General features: G+C 35.0%; 1 long non-coding RNA gene across 1 annotated transcript; it reads left to right on the top strand.

Moving 5' to 3' along the window:
* Positions 1-1,087: 1,087 nt before the first annotated feature.
* On the top strand, positions 1,088-19,829 carry LOC128074963 (uncharacterized). The gene is made up of 3 exons (XR_008203536.1): positions 1,088-2,746; positions 6,933-7,079; positions 18,487-19,829. It is a non-coding gene; the product is annotated as an uncharacterized LOC128074963 (long non-coding RNA).
* Positions 19,830-21,631: the final 1,802 nt, after the last annotated feature.

Below are 21,631 nucleotides of genomic sequence, written 5' to 3'. Positions count from 1 at the left end.
ATGTGCTCAGTGTCACAGAATGCTTACATATGCCTCTATCTTGTCTTAGGGATCAGTGAGTGAATGAATGCATTTCCTGTAAAATATAAGCCAGTTTGGAGTTGAAACACCTCACATGATTTTTTGTTGTTTATGGCTGCATCTGACTGTGCTCACCCAGCTTACAAAAGTCACAATTCATCACAATAATTACTAACGCAAATACAGATAATACCAAAGGTAAGTCCCAGATATTGCAGAATGACTTCAGTGTAATTCCCAAAGAATAGTAAATACCACAATTTATATAAGTAATAGAAATGAAGGTGTAAAAGTTATTATTATTTTCCTTCCAGAAAAGGCCCGTCTAAATACATAATCTTTTGCAGTTCTCTTAAGAAATTGAAGCTTGTGGGTAAATGAGACTTTATCTGCTGTATTGCTGATGCTACCAGAAGTGTTAGTTAAAAGGAGTGTGTTGTTTTCACTTTAAAGAAAACAAGGCAGAGGGCAAAAACTGAATGACACTGAATACTGAATAACGTGTTTAGAAAAAATGGATCTTTGGACAGGGACTAAGGTCCCTCTCCAGTCTGCAGTTGACAGAACTTGATTATGTTTTCTTTGTTCTCCCATCTCAGCTCCTTTACAAGCATATCTCAGCTAAATATTCAATTAAAAGGATATTGCTAAACTCACTGGTATAAGATTTTTAATCAAAATGTCCAGACACATTTTTCTCTGGATGATTTCAACATGTGCCAGAAGAAGAGGTACTTAAAACTGTGGAACTGTTTGACATAAATCTTTTAAGTCAGTACTTTTTGCCTTCTAGAACAATACACATGACTAAAAGACACCAGAAAGTCAGTGTATATTAAATTTCATACCTAAATTATAAAAGAAAAAGTGAGAAGCTGAAATTTAAGAAAAAAAAAATATAGATTTCCTGATTTCTCACAAGGGAGCTATATTCTATGATATATCTATGGAATAAGTCCAAATAAAAGATAACTTTATCACTTGGATGAGCACTGAGCTTCCAGAGCTCTACCTTCCTTACATCCTTGGTCCTGTTCTGCTGGTTATCTGGTTATCACTCTTTTTTTTTTTTTTTTTTTTTTTTTTTTTTAATAAATAAATAACAATATAAACCCAGTAATTTACTTGAGGAAGAAAAATGTACCCTTACTGCAATGTCTTCAAGAGTTCTTGGGAGCAAATTAAAGAATTTATGTTTTTTGAAAGTAGAGATTCTTTACGCATTGTCAGTTTGTTTGCAACTCTGACAGTTTGTTTTGGTTTGCTGGAAATTTGCATCTCCACCAAGATAGAAAATCATGTCAGAGTGGCAGCATTGTGTTCAGCAGCAAACCACTACAACCACTGGGACCATGCAAAGTGATATTTTAGTGGTTTTCTAATTAGTATTAGAAAATATTAGAGACTTGAAAGGGAGGTAGACCAAGTATTCAGTGAGAAAATTATAAAGTACTGGAGGAGAAAGAGCCACACAAAATTGCAAAAGAATAACCAATTGATATATTTACATTATGAAAGAACTGCAGTGTCTGAAGGACAAGGAAAGGACAAGCGAACTAAAAACCCAAGGGTTACTCTGATAAACCTGAGCATTTAATTATAAAGCAATATTAATTTCACCAATTTTTCTTCTAACTTTGCCACATTTCTTTGTTTGCCATCATGCATCCATTATTCCAGTAGACTTTATCACTTTTATAATTACATAAGTTTTTTTTAATTATTTTTTTTCCCGTTGGTTTTAAGGTCTCCTAGTGTTCATATGGATTTTAGGTCTAGTGTTTGAGTTCAGACTTGGTGCAGTTCATAGGATGTCTGCCATGCTGAGGCCTTTTTATTCATGTCGCATGGACTCTTAACGCAGGGTTGGCACTGAGGCAGAGGAAAGGTAGCAGGAGATTTCTACTCAGGGACCTGCTCAGTCTAAAAACGTTTCATTTCCCCTTTTCCTTAGTCCAGAGGAAAATTTAACCATGTAGCAAGTGCCTGGTTCATCAGATGCAGCTCTCCAACCCCAGTTGTGCATCTGCACCATTTAGGAAAAGATTTACAAAGCCAGACAGGGAGGCTATGCCAAAGTAGCCAGGCTGAAGTGATTCCCTGCTGTTACACATAAAACTAATGTCTGCAACAAGACAAGAACTGAGGTTTTTAGTTCATGTGGTATTGTTTCCTAATAGCCCTAGCAGGTTTATTGAAAGACATTTTCTTCAAGCCCATTTATGTAAAAGAAATCATAAAAATGAATGATGTTATTCATCTCAACCAAGTGATCCATAAATAAATCATGCCAATGCTTAGGTCAGATGCAGCTCTCAGACAGAGCTACAGCAGACACTTCATTTTGCATCAAGAGAGTCTGAATCTGGTATGTAGTGTCTCGACAGAGAATCATGGAGCCACATTCATCTCATTTGCAATAGCTGTACTTCATTACTTTTGCCATGTAATGGCCATATATCTGTGTGACAATTATTTTAGAGAAATATAATCTAAAATGCCAAGGTAAATTTTTTACATAAATTCAGAGGTAGTAGCACTGATGACACTGTCAAATGTGTTTCACTTGATTGCTGGGAAGGCCCAGCCTCTCTCCTTACAAGCACCAGGAGCAGCACCAGAAGAGTGGGCAGTGTTGTTATGTCATGGATGTTATTCCTTCCATGCACTTCAGTGTCTTCAGTCTGCAATTTTGACAGAAAAAGCAAAATCAAGTAACAACAATGTAAGTAAAAAATCACACACAATAGATATAATGTGAAAGAAAGCTGGCTTTTGTGAGTATCCTGTATACATGTCTACCTTTGCTTTTTAGGGAAAAAGAAGTCACTTTTTCGATGCCAGCTTGCAGAGCAGCATTGAATGACTGCAGCTTGCTGAAGATACTGTTCTCTAATTTTTAATGCTTTTTTGGGTGTATTTGTAGCATAACTGTCATTGTCATGGCAATTAGTATTTGTGTTCTCAGTCTTAGCTCAAAAAGTTGTCTTCTCTCCAATGATATGTCCTTATTTTCTTCAGTTTTCTATTCATTAACAAAGAAATGGAAACAGGCTGATTTTTTGTGGTTGAGAGGATAGCTGCATTGATTCCAGTATTTTAATCAAGAATCTTATTCCCAAATCAGTGCTAATGCCAAAGGAGTGTTATAAGTTTACTTTATACTTTGCATATAAAGCTTCTGAGGGTCTTCCGAGCATTTCTGTCAGTTCCTACAAGGCAATATCTCAACAATGCCAGCCGTCAAATGAGTGAGCAACAGTACTAATTGTCATTATTTTCTCACATTACTCTTCTGTAAGCCATAAGCAGGAGATATTCTCTCACAGGTAAATAGGAAAGATACTTTTCAGGTGGAGGAAATGGAAAGAGTATAAGGATATCATAGAAATACTACATAGAAATGTATTTCACTATTAGCCAACTGGCTTTTATGTTCAATAAATATAATATTAAAATATAGTTAAAATATATCTATGAAAAGTGATAAATGGACTTTCTGACAACTGACCTCAATAGTCAGATTTAAATAGTATAGTTCTGGGGGTAGTACACTGTAGCTTTTCCAGCTCTCAGATACAGAAAATAACACTCAGCTTTATTATACTTAAAGCACTTTTCGTTTCTCAGATGAAATACAAGATTGGTTTCCATGTTTTGGCTTTCTCTCAGATACTCTTTAGTCTATTGGCATAAACATCAACCCATCATATTTTAAAATCTCCCCATGAATTGTGTAAATTGCCATATTATGAGAATAAATTTTTAGGGTTAGTTTTCACTTTGCTAATTAGATTAAATCAGGGTACAAAACAACTCTTAACATTCAAGATTTTGAGCAATTATCATAAGCTTTCCAGTAAAGATACTACCTCAAAAACTTATTTCAGCATCTAATTATGGTTTGAACTGTTTGGCATTTGATTGCAATTACATTATATTCCTGAGGAAGTAAACTGGGCTTGCAGGAAATGAGCTGCAAATATATTGCCAGAAGAACAAATCTGTTAAAAATCTGAAATATTGTGTAAATTTTGGAAATTTGTAGCAAAGCAATATAATTGTGATTTTGAATTTTAGAACTACATGCCAAAAATAACACAGTGAAAAAAGACATACTTGTAACATCCATTTAATCTTTTTTAAGTAATTGGATGTACAAAAAAGCCTGAGGAACTTTTCACAATTTTCTCACAGCAGATATGTAGTTACTTGTGTTTGTATGCATACAATTACTGCTATATATGCTCACCCTCTATTTATTACTGTACATTTCTTCACTCTTTTGATTTGCTATCTGAGGATTTCTTATTTTCAAAGTATGTCAGCTCTCTCTGTGGTTCATATAATAACTATATTAAGCCATTTGCTGGTGAGCTAATATTTATTTCATGATTATGAGCGTGAATGTTATCAAGCCATGCAATTTCTGGGAATGTTCACCCTTGAATGGCAGGTTTAAAAGATAGAAATTAATTGAGCCCTCAAAAATGGCGATTATGGGACATAATTTCTGCTGCCTCATTAAGGATGTTTTTCAAATAATAAAAATTGAATCTTCTGACAAAATCTCAAATGGACTGAAAAAAATATTGTGGCCATCAAGGATCCATGCACTGTGTCTCTGACATCATATTTTCAACTTTGTTGCTTTTGCTGTCTAGTGGATTAGGGAGAAAAGAGAACATTTTACTTTGTTCAGTAGCAAATCACGTTCAAAGTCTTTCTGAATTAAAAAATAACTTTTATATTTTCCTCAATTATAGTTTCAAAATGAAGACATGCAACAAACTAAAGAATAAATGGATTCTCCAAATAGCTAGGAAGTTTAATAGACTGGCTTTCTTAAAATTTGTCATCATATTCAAGCTAATGAATTCTTTTTCACAGCAGGCATTTTTTCAAATACTTAAAGTAATGTTTATTTAAAAAATAGTAGCTTTACAGTCAAATTTAGTGCTTAAAATGAGTTAGTCATAAGAACAGAAAAACATGAAAATTTCATTGTATAAAAAAACGTCTTCTGAGGAAGTCAAAGTAAATGACCAAGATTTACCCACTGTCAGAATTATCTTACACAGAAATTCCAAAATTCTGTTCTTTTATTATCTCCTCAGTATTGCATTTGTCTAGCAGAAACCGTTTATAGTACTCAGGCTTATAGGATGTCAATAAAACCTTGAAACAGCATTGAATACTATGTCTATTAGCAGCTGCCAAACTTCAGGTACATACACGTGCACAGAGATGCAGATGCATACAGTGATAATTTTTTTTAGTTTATAAAGTGTCAATTATTAATTTATAAAGTATTTTTTTTCAATAAATAGTTCCCTTAAATTTATGTGGTTTTCCAAAAAATGTACAACAGACATTAAACTTAGTATGTTTTATAAATAAGCTCAAGTATGGCCAATGCCTAACAGCTATTCAGTTGCATATAGAAAAAAACATTCCACCTCAACAATAGCCTTACTTGAATGTATGAAGAGCTGTTCCACAGTTCACAATTAGCAGTTTAGGGTAAACTTTATCACATTATTAGGTAGGTATAGATTATGCAATTTGGAGCTAGTTGCCAATTTATTGAAATTAACAGAAGTACTTGGTTTTATTAAAGTAGGCAAACCTTTTCACAGAATCACAGAATCACAGAATGGCCAGGGTTGGGACCTCAAGGATCATCAAGCTCCAACCCCCCTGATACATACAGGGCCACCAACTTCCACATTTAATACTAGACCAGGCTGCCCAGGGCCCCATCCAACCTGGCCTTGAACACTTCCAGGGACGGGGCATCCACAACCTTACCACTCTCTCTGTAAAGAACTTTCCCCTGACATCCAACCTAAATCCTTCCTCCGTCAAAACCATTTCCCCTTGTCCTGCTGTTATTTACCATTTCAAAGAGTGACTCCCCTCTTCTTTGTAGGTTCCTTTTAGGTACTGAAAGGCTGCAATGCGGTCACCCTGCAGCCTTCTTTTCTCCAGTCTGAACAAGCCCAGCTCCCTCAGCCTGTCTTTGTAGGGGAGGTGCTCCAGTCCCCTGATCATCTTCGTGGTTGTCCTCTGGACCCTCTCTAACAGCTCCCTGTCTTTCTTGTACTGGGGGCTCCAGACCTTGATAGAGTACTCCAGATGGGGGCTCACAAGAGCAGAGAGGGACAATCACCTCCCTGTCCCTGCTGGCCACCCTTCTTCTGATGGAGCCCAGGATACCATTTGCTTTCAGAGCTGCAAGAGCACACTTTTTTAATCAATTGTGCTTACTGTAATAACCCTTCACAAAGAAACCAGCAAAAGGGGAGAATAATGCACTTCTAAGTCCTACTCCTAGAGGGATGATAGAAGTTTGTAAGGAAGAGGACATTATCACAGGCCAGAGAATCTGGAGTACCTCTCAGCAAAGTACTTTGAGATATTCATTTCAATGACATGCAGAGCTGAGGATCTTTCATTCTGATGGCAACTTGTGTGCCTTTAGCTTTGCCAACTGCTATTTATTAAACTCTCCTTTTTTACAAACCAAATGTATTGAAAGAAGCCATGGATTACTATTTTAAATTTAATTCATACATAGAAATGAAAAAATATGTATTGTCTATTCCATTTTAGATTCTATTCTATGAGATTCTATTTTCTATTATCTTCTAAAAGTCAGTGAGTCAAAGCCTAGATCTTAAAAATAAAAGATTTTTATTCATACTTAACTCAATTATTTTATTTTTGTAGGCAGTGGAGCACTAGAAACCCCAAACACTCAGATCTCTCTGTGAGACTAAAGAAGAACTAAGGCATATTATGCCCAAAATTTTGACTTAGAGGTTGACAATGCAATGTCCTATTTAGAGTTGGAGGCACTTAGTCTTTATGATATTTCTCTAACTAAATTCTATTCCTGCCCAAGGCAGGATCCACAGACCAGGCAATTATCTCCATTTGCTCTTTGAATGATCAAGAAAAGTTTAAGAACTTTGCTACTGCACGAACGCAGCACAGCCAGTGCTTTCCTTTTAAACACAAAATCAGGAGTCTGGAGAAGTATGCTGATGGGTGAGGTATTTATTTCACTTTACCGTTCGGAAATTCAGCAGTGTGTTGGCCTTTTTTTTTCTTTTTTCTTTTTTCTTTTTCTTTCTTTTTCTTTTTCCTTTTTTCTTTTTTTCCTTTTTTCTTTTTTCTTTTGTGTGTGTGTGTGTGTGGCATTTGTAAGCATGGTATTCTGCACATACAGCTACTAGTTGTAGTGAAGGAAACTTTCTAGAAATACTGACTTTAAATAAAGAAAATTTCAATGAGTCCTTTTTGTTATTAGAAATCATAAATATGCAATAAGAAATGATTATGTTAGGTAGGCTGTTTTTAATGCCTTATGATAATCTAGTCAGTCTGTCTCCCTCCTTCATTATAAGGCAAATTAAAAAAAAATAATAATAATCAGTAATTTCTGCATGAATAAAGGCTTTCAGGATAATTTAGGACAGAAGGCTAATTCCAGAGGCTGTAACTCAAACAGCAAAGTTCCATCTTTATTCACTGTTAAGAAAACCTCAGCTCCATGATCTCTGCATATCTTACATAAGTTCTTGCATAACTTAAGGGGAAAAAAGGAAGGAAGGAAGGAAGGAAGGAAGGAAGGAAGGAAGGAAGGAAGGAAGGAAGGAAGGAAGGAAGGAAGGAAGGAAGGAAGGAAGGAAGAGAAATTAAAACAAAAGGACTTGAGCTGGAATGCTGCAAGTTACAGTATGTTACAATCTTAAAATTGACTATGGTACATTGTTTTATTTTATTTCATTTCATTTTATTTTGCTAGAAAACAAGCAAGAACACTAGAAATGCCAAATGTTTTGTCAGTAAAGAATGTCAACATCACTACTCAGACACCTGAGCTACATATAGGAACTTCTCTTTCCTCTCCTTCCCCTTCTACAAGGAATCCTTTTCTCTTGGGGAGGGTCCGGTCAGATAAAAAGATTGCTTTTGCCTCATAGTTATTTGGAGATATTTTTTTCATTGACTCTTGTCAATATATTTTAAAGAAAACATTGGAGAAAGTGATAATTTTCATCTATGGATGGAGATGACAACCTGACATTCATTTATAGCAATAAATCCTAATGCCATCAGACTGTCTTTTGTTTTAATGACAGGACTGAAGATGATTAAAGAAAAGAAAATGTCATTTCTTGGCATCTGCTCTGCCATGAGTCTGCCAAGAACACAGATCTGAATCCTTGATTTTTTTCCCTGTTAAATACAGAATACAGAAAAGTTTAAATGCATGGGAAAGAATCATTAATCACTTTTTTTTTTTTTTTTACTTACTGCCATTGCTGAAAAAAAAAGCCAACTCAGAAAAGCCAAAACAATATTTTAGCATTAAAAAAAGTAATAGGAATACTGTAGAGAGTGTTTTGTATCACCTATGACTAGGTAAATCCAAAATCTAACTTAGAGAAATTTATTTTAAGAAAAAAAAAAAAAACAAAAAAAAACACCCACAATGGAAAGCCTGCTCATTTTTAACATAAAAGTTTCAACTAATGACTTACACTTAAATTTTATTTCTTGTGAAAGCATTCAGATGATTTTCAGTAGAATGTACAGTGTTTTGCTTTCTTTCTAACACTGTCTTTAAAATTGTTCCTGTCCAGAAATTTTGAATTTACCTTCACCTTGCAAGAGTGAGAAGTCCTCCAGAATAATAAGATTAATAAAAACACAAAAAGAAATATGTCCTGCTGTGAGAGCCTTCACTGTGGGAGACTGTCACATCATTTTGCAAAAGAAAGCAAGCATTGCACAGCACTGTACAAATAAAACGTACACACTAAACCCTAAAACTGGGTGAAATTATGTTCGAATTAAGGATTTTCTCAAAAATGTAAGTAAAAAGAGCAAACAAACAAGCAAACAAATGAAACCATGTCAACAGTACTGACATAAGTGGTTAAATCTGCAAGAGGTAAAGACAGCTGTTTTTTTTTCCTGCAGCAGGGTTTTATATTTCCAATGACGTGAGCATGAACTCTCCATCATTATCAAAGGATTTATGAAGAACTTTGCTGCTTAAATTCAATCCACTGCTCAAAATCTTAATTCACCAAAGTACTGGCTTATCTAATAAGCCTTAGCAATACAAATTCTTATAACTTGGCAACATTTTGTTGTTACATGACTGTCATTTCCTAAACAGAAAGGTGTTGCAATATCTAACATTTATTTTTGATGTTTATATGCAAAAAAAAGTCATGCATCAGTTAAAACACACTAAATAAATATTTCAAATAGTTGTTAAATACTGAAGTTGCAAGAGCAATTGTCTATGTATGATAGATGCAGACATTGCACCATGACCTAAGAAATGCAATAATTCTTAAGAGTGCTGCTTTTGGCCTCTTCTGTGGGGTGATATGAGCATATTGGTTTATAAACTTTCTGATGTGAACACATTCTATCTTAATAGGGTGCCTGAGAAAAGCGAGCCTGGTTGTTATATAGATAAGCAATCACGCAGCAAACTTCAGAGAGCAATTGCAGTGCGATGGCATATTTCCAAGCCACAGGACTCAGCTGTTCTGCTGGCTGGGTGCAAGGAGATCAAAAAGCTATCCCTAGTTGAAAGGCTCTTTCTAGTAGAGGAATCAGCCACCAAATGGCCCCTGTGCAAGAACTGGGAAGCTGGCAGATGTGAACCTCCCCAAAGAAAAAGCGACTCATGTAGACTCATTGAAGTTTAAATGAGGTTTTCTTCTCAGGTAACCTTTTATGCAGTAAATAATGTCTTCTTTAAATAGATAGCTTGGTTGTGACTGTGACCCATTATCACAGGAGTGGAAAGAGAGAAAGAACACTGAGTCATCGATGTTTTAGAAAGTCTCACCATGCACACAGAAGAAAATTGAAGTTATGGTCACTTTTGGGAGCAAAAAAAATGTAGGTAATTTCAAGTTAGTCACAGTGTGTGAAGGTGGCCCAGCACAGTGTTAGGGAATTCAATTTTTGTCACATATACCTTCTCCCTTTTAATAAAAAGGCCTTGATAGATATAAATTATTTAAAATTTATCTAATCAAATCATAACGTGAACCCCGCTCCCAACAACACAGAAAATAATCTTTTAAATGGAAATTCTGAAATGAAATACCAAAAAGTCCTCAAAGGCCTCCAGAACTTTAAGAAAGAAAGACAAAAGATCAATAGATAAAGTTATTTCTCCATGCCTTATTTGTTTTAATTAAGGTGAGAACCACTTGTAGCTTGAAATGTAAGAGAACATACTGAAGAAATACATGACTGTGCCATTTAAAATGGAATCTATTCCTTTTTCTGTTGTTGTGTTGTTTTTTTTTAAATATATGTATATATTTAAAATTATCTAATGAAGCTGTCTTTCAATGGACGCTGTGTTCTAAAGAAAAGATTTTCTAAAATATTCCTTACCCTGGGAAGTTAGAAGAGTTGGGTCTTAAACAAAAAAGAACAATTTCTCTTTCATCTAACAAATGCCTCTATTTTTGCTGATTCAAAACAGACATGAATTCAAAACGAACACATCAAAATACAAATGATGCGAAATTAAGATACAATTCTCCAAAATTCAAGGAAATATACTCTTTCTCTCACTATCTGCTAATATCTTTCACAGTAGATTATGCTCTTTCCTAAGACAGGAGTTGTGAATTCCAACTCTTTTTTATGTGTTCCCTATTCAGAAAGTTAGATAGTATTTTGTGATGTCAGCTTCCTGTGAATTTAATTCTTTGACTTTCTTAAAAGTACCTGAAAGGATGAAAGCATAGACTGAGTGCAAAGGTTTGTTTATTCTGAAACAGTGATCAGATGCTGGAATGGGCTGCCCAGGGAGGTGGTTGAGTCACCATTCCTGGAATTGCTCAAGAAACTTGTAGATGTTGTACTGATGGACTGGGTGATCTTAGAGGTCTTTTCCAACCTTGGTGATTTTATGATTTTTATTTTATTTTTGCCTTGTTTTCAGACCTTTTTGAGCCTGACAAGTTTTTTTTATTCTTCAGTCACGTAAATAAATAAATGAATAATACATATTATCTCCTGCAGTGGACAGTGCTTAGAAATTCAGTTTGGGGCAGTCCTTCCATTGTCACCAATCATTGGTGCTGTGACATCAGCTTCCTCTTTGGTTTTAAAGGCTTGAAAAGAATCTCTCTGTAGCTGACTGTAATGATTTATTTGTTCTATTGCCCTTAATCTTTCATTTTGAATTGTGAAAACTGTTAAGAAATTTCCACAGGTGTTAGTGATAATTATTATACTGTTATGTAGAAAATACACAGTTTTCAACATTTTAAACAAATTTAATGATCATATTGTAATGTACATGTACCCTCTGGCACAATGCATAAATTCTGAGAGAACAGGGCTGTGGTGCTGTCAGTTGCTAAGTCAAGGCATTTAGAAAAAAAAACTACTTATAGAAATTAATTATAGAATTAATATATTTATAAATATAAAATAATTATAGAAATTAATGCAATTCATGATACTAATGTCTGAACTATTTGGCTCAATGATTCTTTTTCATGGAAGTGTTTTCATTGGACACTGACTGTTTTGAAGAGATGTCACTGACTGATCGCTTGTTGATTTGTTTGCAGTGTTAATTACAAGAACATGATAACTCTGTGATGAATTGGAATACATTGACAAGAAGACCTTTTTGAGCAACGGAACAACCTTTCTTCTCAGAAATCATTTTTCCTTTTGCAATCCATTCATGCAACCATCTCCATCTAATGCATTTTAGCAATTACACTGAAAAGGTTTCAAAACAAAATGAAAAAAAAAGAGAGAAATCCAACAAGGATTTGGGGGGCTCTCAGCTATTGTTTTTTTTAGATTTTACAGTTTGCCTTGGGACCATAATTATAACAGACATAAATACTCAACAAAAAGAGGGGAAAAAAAAAAAGAAAAAGAGAGAGAGAGAAACATAATAGGCCTAGGATGGAAAAATAAACAGTTTTTCTCACTGGGGTCAAATTTAAGTTAGTGACAATATAACACATCAAAGAGTTTATCACCATGATCTAATCACCAATGAACAGATGTCTGAAATGTTTTAATTGCAGCTACCTCTGAGTTGTCATGAAGAGATAGTCTAGGGATTGCCTCCAAGCCTTATTTTCTGTGATTTCTAGGAAATGAAAACAAGGAAATATTAAACAAGTTCTGCATGTTCTGGTCTTATATTTTAGTACAGACTCTAACTTCAGATATTAAGTGGTGATGTAAGAAAACACTGTGACATTTGCACCATCTCACATTTTTCTCTTGAACAAAACAACACCAGGAGTAGAGCTAGAAGTCTTGCCTCTTTCCCTGTGGCTTAACTCAATTTCTCTTTCCTGTTCACTTTTTAGTCAGATATTTCTGGTATGGATGGAGGAGGTTGACGTTCCACTGATAACTCCATCAGTTGGATAGAGATGTGAAACAAGGGTAATTATGGTTAAGTACAGTTTCTGTGCATCAGATGTTTTGCAGAGTTCATTATCAGCTCAGTCTACAACAACTTGTTGCTGGAGGTAGATGACTGGGGATGTTGTCCACAAAAAGATATGTGCTGTATGCCTGTGATAACCTTAGCATCACTGTTCATTTCCAGAAAAGCGACAGTTGGCACTAACAGCAAGGTGGAAGCAATGGCAATAGGATGCAAAGTGAGTGTAGTACACAAAAATAATCACTGTTAAAGCTGGGGTACAATAAAGTGTTAAGCCAGATAGGTCAGAAAATACTGCCAAGCCTTTTGCAGGCAACTTGGCAAAGGGGATTTTAAACAAAATATTAGGAGAACAGCAGTGTTCCTTCCAAGATATCCACGTGTTCAGTAAGCCAACACTTCCCAAACTTTAAATGAAAAAGGACTGTGTTTCACTTTAATCATGCTCTTTTAACAGTCTCTCCAGACATGATCAGTTCTGTGGCTGTTGTTCTAGGAAAGATCCTTATAGTATAAATTTGCACAAGAAAGACTTTTCTGGTGTCAAATGAAGAGTCCAGTTCTCTCTGAATCTGAAGAGAACAAAAATTTTCTTCCAGTTGCACCTGGAGATTCTTAGCTTTCATGGGCTGGATGCCCACTAGAGCAATATCCTTGTTTATTGATGGCAGAACTCAAGTTAAAGTGACAGAACTTTCATCTTACATTCAAAGACTCATTAAAAGAAGACATAACTAGTATTTACAAAATATCAACTTAGTATTACAAAAGTGCCTGTATTCCAAATGTTTGCAAGATAAAAAAAAAAGACATTTATTCAAGTTTTCTGTAAGAAAGGCTAATTTTCTAGGAAAGATTAATTCGAGAACAGTCTTCTAGTATTGTCATAGGCAGATACAAGTAAAATCATTTTGAAAGCAAGCTGAAGTAAATGCAGAAGTTTCTGCTTCTGGTATAAATGGTTGTTTCAGAGTATTGCATTTAGCGTGTTTTGAGTCAATTAATAGCAAAGTACCACCTTATTTTTCCTCACTTCATTTATTACCTTTTGTAGCCATTAGAATAGAAATGTATCCCTAATGTCTGTGTATGCAGTCACACATACACGTATTATATGTGCATTATAGATTTGTACTCAAGGTCTGGAAAAATGCAGAAGTACCAATCACAAATATTTATTTTTTACCTCTCCATGTAACTTTTCTCACCATTCAAATTCCTATTGCCTCTTTGTCTACTGCACATTTTTATTCCAGAGATTTAGAGGGCAGTTCATTTCAAATACAGAAGCCTTATTTCTCCCATGGGTATTTAACAGCTATTTGGGAACATTTCTGTCAACCTGTATTATGACATTACCAGCAAACTGATTCATACAGCTGTTCTATTAACTTTGTATGCTCTCCTTCCTCTTAAAGTGACTCCAGTTTCACATCCCTTCTCAACCAAATAGGCTACTTATCATAGGTTTGCAAATAACTATCAGGAAGATATTGCTTTCAGTCTTCAAAATGTGAACAAATTAGTTCACATTTCCTGCATAGTTCAGTATAACAGTACAGAACAAGTAGAAAAAGGAAAGTGAGCTATCTCCTTACTGAAAATGTTAGAAGAGGAGGAGTTTTTGCCTTACTGACTGACAGGCAGATATGAAGAAAGTTGGTATTTTTTTTCATTTTGAGTTTCCAGGACATTATTTGTCCTTTCAGATCATCTGGGATTGAAAAATTTCAGCATGAATTGATTACGGGAGGGGGTGGTCTGATACCATAAAGATGACTAATCAAAGAAACAGAATTTACAGGTATTTTTTTAAAATGAAAATTAATGGAGTCAGACTAATTATACTTTCTAATATTATTTTTATTCACATCTGAATTAGCTTCTGATTATTTCATCTCTGAAAAAAACAGGCTTTAGAGGTGGATAATAGATTAACTAACAGTTGAATTTACTCCACGTTTCCTGAGTCAACCAGGTCAGTAGTGATATCTGCCCATCCCACATCAAATTATAGTTCTTTTCCTCAGCCAAAGAAGGGAGGTTTTATTAGCCATTCAATTGTACTGCTTAGAATTTTTCAACAGCACAGTTTCCAAAGTGACATCCAGAGTTAAAAAAAAAAAAATTAGTGGACTTGTTCTTTAGAGGATTGTTGGTAGGTGCTTGGTATACAAACCAAAACATGAGACATATGCATTTGAAAACTTATCTGATGTAGTGTGGAATTACTGTAAGGTGGAAAAAATCAAGATGAACAGAAATTTGATGGCTCTCACAACTGACTTCATATTGCTGCAAATTAACTTGATATTAAAATCTTAAAAGGTATTGACACTAGAGTTGATAACAGTCCTTCACAAGAACAAATAATTAATTTTATTAAGAATCCAGAGACTCATTTGTTCCTTGACAGTAATCAGAGCTGTGCTCCTAAATCATTTATAGAAATCCACGCTTTGCTGTTTACTGGTTAAAATGCTGTCTTTACAAACAAATTTCTCTTTCCTTCCAGATATATAAAAATCGCTTGTACAATTTCTCTTAAATACTTTGTTTTGTGGTGTTTCATGTCAAGTACTGACTTGCAGTCTTAGCACAGTCTTAGTTGCTAAACTCTTATTATCAGAGAATATGAACAATTTCCTACCTGACTGGCCTTTAGGAGTCTCTGTTGAAGCACTGCTGAATATACTTGCTAATCAGTTTAATGAAGTGGAGAGTATAACTGATGTCTCTGAATCTCAGTCATTACACATTTACAGAGCTCTAAATCAGATGATCTTTCATTTTAATTCATCTATTGATAGGAACTTTTCATTGGGAAAATGAGATATTGAAACTGTTTATCCTAGTCATAGAGAGATTTCTGCATTTCTGTGGGGGCCGTGCCTCACCTTCCTCCCACTTCATGCAGCAGCTTTTGTTATACTTTGTATTCCAGAAACTGCTCCTGTGAGTGTTATACTAAAGGCTGTGTTTTTTTCAGAAGTATTGCTAAAAATTTTGCTTTATATATAAGTACACATCTTAACCATTCTTCCTGGACTTTGTATACAGGTGTTTGCATTCTCTAAGGTTATCTGAAGCCCTCTTTCTTAACAACAGTACACTCATTTCAAATGCCTATTAGTTATCTAACATTTATATCTTATTAATGTGCAAACATTGACTCATAACATGAATATAAATGTGAAATCAATCAACGTGAAGTCAGAATTCCTAAATGTATTCCAGCATAATCTTTGGTGAGCTCTAGAAATCTTAACAAATAGCAGTGCTGATGAACATTCACTTATAAGCAAAGAATAGAAGCATGTTGATTGGGTTCTGGCCACCTGCAGGAAAATGTTCTGCCAGGAGCACTTCTGTGAAGTGTACTCCGGTCCTTGTGGATACAAAGACAACTTCTCTGTAGCTGATTTTCCCTGTCTTGATTCTGTATTGTTTGTTTTTTTTTTAATGTAATCAAACATTTTTATACCCTTGGAAAGAACACTGTTGGTTACTCTGCTGCTACTCTACATTTAGGATGTATGTTTAGGATTTCTCCAAACGGGAAGTACATGTCTGCAAGAGCTGCCCTGAAAGTAGTGCCTCCTATTTTATTAACTTGGGTGTTGGTGGTATAGCAGAAGAGGTCAAAACTTCCTACCAGTACTCTATTTCATTTTGTAGTGAGATGCATGTTGAACACGTTTGCTTTATCCCAAATTGAAAGATTTTTTAAAAGCTACTCTAAATTCCCATACTCTACATTGAGGTAAACAGCATAAAAATTGGTGTCCTCTGTCTTTTTAGTACTTTCATTCTCTTTAGACCAAGGATAATCAGGATTCCAGGATGATCAAAGATCAAAGAAATAGAATCAAAGAAATAGAGCTTATGATTAAGTTACTTGCAAAACCTGGGGCACAAAAGTGGAGGTATTGTCTGTCAAGCAAACTTAAAGAACTGAGCAGCAGTGTATGCTCAGAGCCATGGAAATTCTTTGTAACATATCTTTATAGTATTTGTCTGTTGTCCTTTGTTTTTGAATACAAAAAGTGAGTGCCGTACAATGTTGTGCAGTGGATGTAGAAATCTGGCCATGGAAGTCCTCAGCCTCTGAATTTTCCATGCCAGGCCAAGAAAAAGGGAGGCTTGGTGTGTGCTACATTAGTTTGAAAATAAGTTAACAGCTTGCTCAGAATCCAAGTGTGGAGCGCTTTTCTTTCTGAGTACAGAATGCAGAGTGTTAATTGTTAAGTAATTCTACTTACTCATTTCATTCTTTATAATTTGAATACACACCATGGATTTTAGACATCTTTAAGCTCATATTCAAATGAATTCCTTCTGACTGAACGTTCACTGGAACCACCAGTAAAATGAGCAGTACAATGTAACCACAGGCAGTGCTTCCTGGGTATCAGTCTTTTTTTTCTTCAGTTTTTTATTTCTACTCAAAAACAAATAGGTTTTTGAATGAGACCATTTGCCTCTCTTTCTCTGAATTATGTTTAGTTATTTCTCCCTGCTGCCCAGTTTTGTTGTAATATATCTCTGAATACTTTTAATTCATAAGTATTACACTGAATGCTACTGAGTTCACCCAGGGCTGAGGAACATAGCGTCATTCCACAGAAATGGTCTTGTACAAAGTGGATTTGTCTCAGTAAGATGTATTTTGTTATTTTAGTCATAGACGCATTTGCACTGCATAGGCCAGCTCTAGTATTGTGAGCAAAGAACTGGGAAATACTGTGCTGCTGGAAGAAAAATTTTGCAGGCACAAATATTTGAAATTATGTACATTAGTAAACCATCCATTTTTTGGCACCCCAAAGCAAGAAAGACCCATACTCAGCTGAGTTCAACTGAGAGGGACGCTACAATGGCTGGGATCTGGAAGATTTTTTCTAGAGAAAGAAGGGGAAGGATGTTGGCTCATTCATCCTTGAGAAAACATGATTTTGAGGAACTTAGCAACCTCACAATATTTTTTTGAAATGATGAAGTGGAGCATAGGTGGGTGGACAAGAGGCAATGAACACATGCTGAGAAATACATGGTCAGAAAAAAACTCAGTTAAGCTGATCTGCGGAGAAGCTTTTTCCCCATAAGGGCGGTGATGCAGTGGAATAGGTTGCTAGAGAGGCTGAGCAGATTTGCCTTGTAGGGGTCCAAGGCCTAGCTGGATAAAGCTCTGAGCAATCTGGTCTGATCACAACAGAAATTTGGATTAGAGACCTCCTGAGTTCTCTTTCAGTCAAAATTATTTTATGATCCTGTTATCCTATAATTACTGAATAGGCACCTAATTGTTATCTCAGTTCGCCCCAGTAAGCCAACAGATTTCCTGAGTACTGAAAAACAAGCCACATGCTCAGATGCTTCAGTGTAGCTTTTAAGTAGTCTATAATGACAAGTGATTCTAAAAACTTTCTGTCTTCATATTCAGGTTCTCCCCAAATCTCCTCAGACCCACAGAATTTAGACCCCAAAGTCTGAGAATCACATTTTGCTTGAAAAGTTAATTGTTATGTAATTTGCTTTTTGTATTTTCACTGACTAATGGTAATTGGACTAATGGAGTTAACTAATGCAACAGAATGGTTTGAATAAATGACTGTTATTACTGTACTATGAAAGTAGTTCTTAGACTTGTTTGCATTTTGATGTTAAAATCAAAATTGTTATGCACTATCTGTGATGTTAGATATCAAGGACTATGACTTGAAGATTTCAGATCTTGGTTAAAGGCTTTGTTTTTCTTTATACTTCCTCCGTGGGATAAAAACTAACACTGCCTGCTGGTGATCCCCCTTGTTCTTTTCATCTGCCTCTCAACTCTTTTCTTTACTGCACCTATGCGATGACATTCCAGTAGTCACTTGCCATAAGATCTTCTTATGATAGCACTTTCCAGCTAAGTTACAATCCTGGTATGTACCTGCACTGTAAGTGAATAATGAAACAATTTTTTTTTTTTTTGCAAGTGCAACATTCTCTATAGTGACAACAGAGATGGAGAGTGAACTGTAATCAAAGACTTCCAGAAGCAAGTCCTGTGCATTCAAATGTTGGCTCTTCATCTGAAGACCTCCTGAAGTACCATTCCTTCACTGGCTACACTGGAGACTCCAGGAACTGTTCTCACAAATATTGTTTTACCAAGGACCTAACATATAAGGACAAAGTAGATGACTACAGGAGGCAGAGTATACCTAGTTCATACCTCTTATTAAATCCAGATGTCAGATAAAAAACCCTGCTATTCAGCAGAAGAGTCTTGCTGTCATTTATGTTCGTAAAGGAAGTGTTTTAACCATGAGTTGCCTACTTTTGTGTCCTATCACCAAGACTAACTTATGCTTTAATGAAACCTTAAGCATGACTCTGTTCCAAAGAGGACATGGAACAAAAGAGCCTGTGCTGATCAGTATTTTGTGGGCAAATGATAAAAGCCAATACAGTTTGTATCTATACACTGGAAGGCTTGACATCATTCAATTGCTAAAATCTACTCCTCAGAGAAATTCCATCATTTCATGTTAAGCAGACTTCTTCCATTTTGCCTGAAGTTTTCTATAAAAGGGCACATCACCTTTTAATTATTTATTTTAAAGTCTTTTTGATTCACATTTAATGGAAATGTGCAGTTCTTCAAAAATGAATGAACTCTTTATCACAGACTGTAATGAGACTATTGCTATGGTAATTAATTAAAGAGTATGACATTCACCTGGCATATACTGTAATTATGCTTTAATATTGAAGCTGATATTTGCAACTAGCTGAAATGAATTAATAAAATATGATTTATTAAAACTAGGTGTTATTGTTATTATTCTTATCATTACATGGATATCAGATTCAAAAAATAGCCTATTTCTGATGGGAAATAATTTAATTTTACACTAAATGTCCTTTAATCATAATGACGTCTGTGTGATTTTTCTATGTTTTTCAAATTAGAATACCAATCTAAAAGGACAATTTACAAATGACTACTATTTAATTTTTTAAAACTGTGCCTAAATATTATTATGCAGCTGTAATACATACTGGTAACCATTCTTATGCTAGTTTATGACAGTGGATTAACAATTTCTCAGCTCTGTGTTAGCAGGGGGCTAAAAGTTGTTTCTTATTCTAGAATCAAAGCAAAATATGTCTTCTTCCTGATTCTCACATAAAAATTCCCTTTGTCTTGATCTTGTTTTTCCCAGTTCCTTCCCCAAAACGAGTATAATGAAATACAGCTATTCTGTGGTCTTTTATTCTTCTTTCTAGCTGAACAACAGACTAGACACGTAGCTCTTGTCACGCTCTTAGTCTGACCAACTAGTCACAAATTAGCCTCATACTGCTAATTATGTATGAATATGCTTGTGTGAACACTCACTTACACAAATAAACTGAGGGTGCTGTGGAAAAAGCTGGATAATGTTAAGATGTATTTATGTAAACTGCAGAGATAAGAGATGTAAAATGTATTTACTTTTATTTAAAAATAAAATTAAAGTAGATAATGCCTTAAACAATTCAAGGTGGTGAATTAGCACACAATTTCAAGCTGATCTGCTCATCAGTTTAATTAGATACCTCCTTTCCAGCACATGATTGAATACGCTGGCAGGACAAGCCAAGTTGTCAATAGAAGGTAGTGTCTCCGAAGTTTTGCTAAAATATATTTCAGAAGTAATAATGTATGTTTCACTCATTGCTCTTCTAGTGGAAAAATGAGGCTCCTGGAATGATATTTAATTACGGTTTATTATTCATGCAAAATTGTATTCATTGTTAATTAATTTTACAAACTGAGGTGGAAGAAAATCTTAAAAGCATTAATAAGTATAAAAACAATGTTAGTTGTCATGTAATCTCCATTAACTCCAGAGTTTAGTGTATGCTTTGGAAAAAATAGTTTTTAAATTTCTTGTTTTCTGGCAATGCATAGAGCAACCAAGAACAAATAACTGGAGCTAATAGCTGGACATATTTGATAAAAATAGAATTTGAAGGGAATTCTCACATACAAACGTTGGTCATGTTAATAACAACTTTGTCCTTCTTAGAACAGTGCAGTTTCTTCCATTTTCAAGTATTAAATAGAAAACTTAAAAAAATGTTTAAATGTTCTTCTATGCCCAGAGAGGCTGTGGATGCCCTGTCCCTGGAGATGTTCAAGGCCAGGTTGGATGGGGCACTGGGCAACCTGGTCTAGCATTAAATGGGGAGGTTGGTGGCCCTGCCTGTGGCAGGGGGCTTGGAGATTCATGATCCTTGAGGTCCCTTCCAACACTGGCCATTCTGTGATTCTATGATTCTATGACATGGTTGATGGTTGTTTTCAGACTTTCTGTTTTTGATACAGAAATAAATTTTTGTAAATTTTAAAAAGCAACCAGAACTTTTTTTCAAATATTCATTCTACTAAAGTACTTCATTCTATTTATGCTTTGCTTTTCTTTCTTTTCTTTTCTTTTTTTTTTAAAGACATTTGCTGAAATTGCCAGCAAAGTGAGGTGTCTGCCTGAAAAGCACAAAAGATAAAGGAAATTTTGCACTGCACTGTGACATACTATAATAGTGTTTATCAGCTTATGATTGCTAGACAAAAATTACATTTCCAGTAAGTACCAGAGCGGTCTATCTTGGTCTCATGTTACTGGATAGCTATTTTAATGACTGAATTCTCATTAGAAGTGATTCGTAAAACCTACAGATGACTTCCTGCCTCTCAAGTACTGAAAGGCAGAATAAGAATTCAAAATTTCTGTATTAAATTACATAGTTGATTTGGTATCAACAAAAATAAAACAGTACAGGGGAGAGCATGGCACTTCATGTAAGGATGGAGAAATGGAATGCATCAACACAAAATGGGGACTTGTCTCAGCAATATTACTGCTGAGAAAGATAATTAGAACTATAATTATCACAAAATAAGTCAGAAATGTAAAAATTGTAAATGTAAAATGTAAATTTTACAGAAAAGTAAAAAATGTTTTTGCTGTAAAAACCAAAAACAAAAATCAAAGATACATACACAAATGATCGTATGTCAGTCCAGGAGATAGTAACTGAAATGTAAACTGTGTGAAAGAATTATTTCCATTCGAATACATCAGTGATGTT

This window comes from Tympanuchus pallidicinctus, unplaced genomic scaffold (assembly GCF_026119805.1).
Source record: "Tympanuchus pallidicinctus isolate F22 unplaced genomic scaffold, pur_lepc_1.0 scaffold11, whole genome shotgun sequence".
In the NCBI taxonomy this organism is placed as follows: Eukaryota; Metazoa; Chordata; class Aves; order Galliformes; family Phasianidae; genus Tympanuchus; species Tympanuchus pallidicinctus.
The sequence above is the reverse complement of the archived record's forward strand: the minus strand, read 5'-3'. Positions and strand labels throughout refer to the sequence as shown.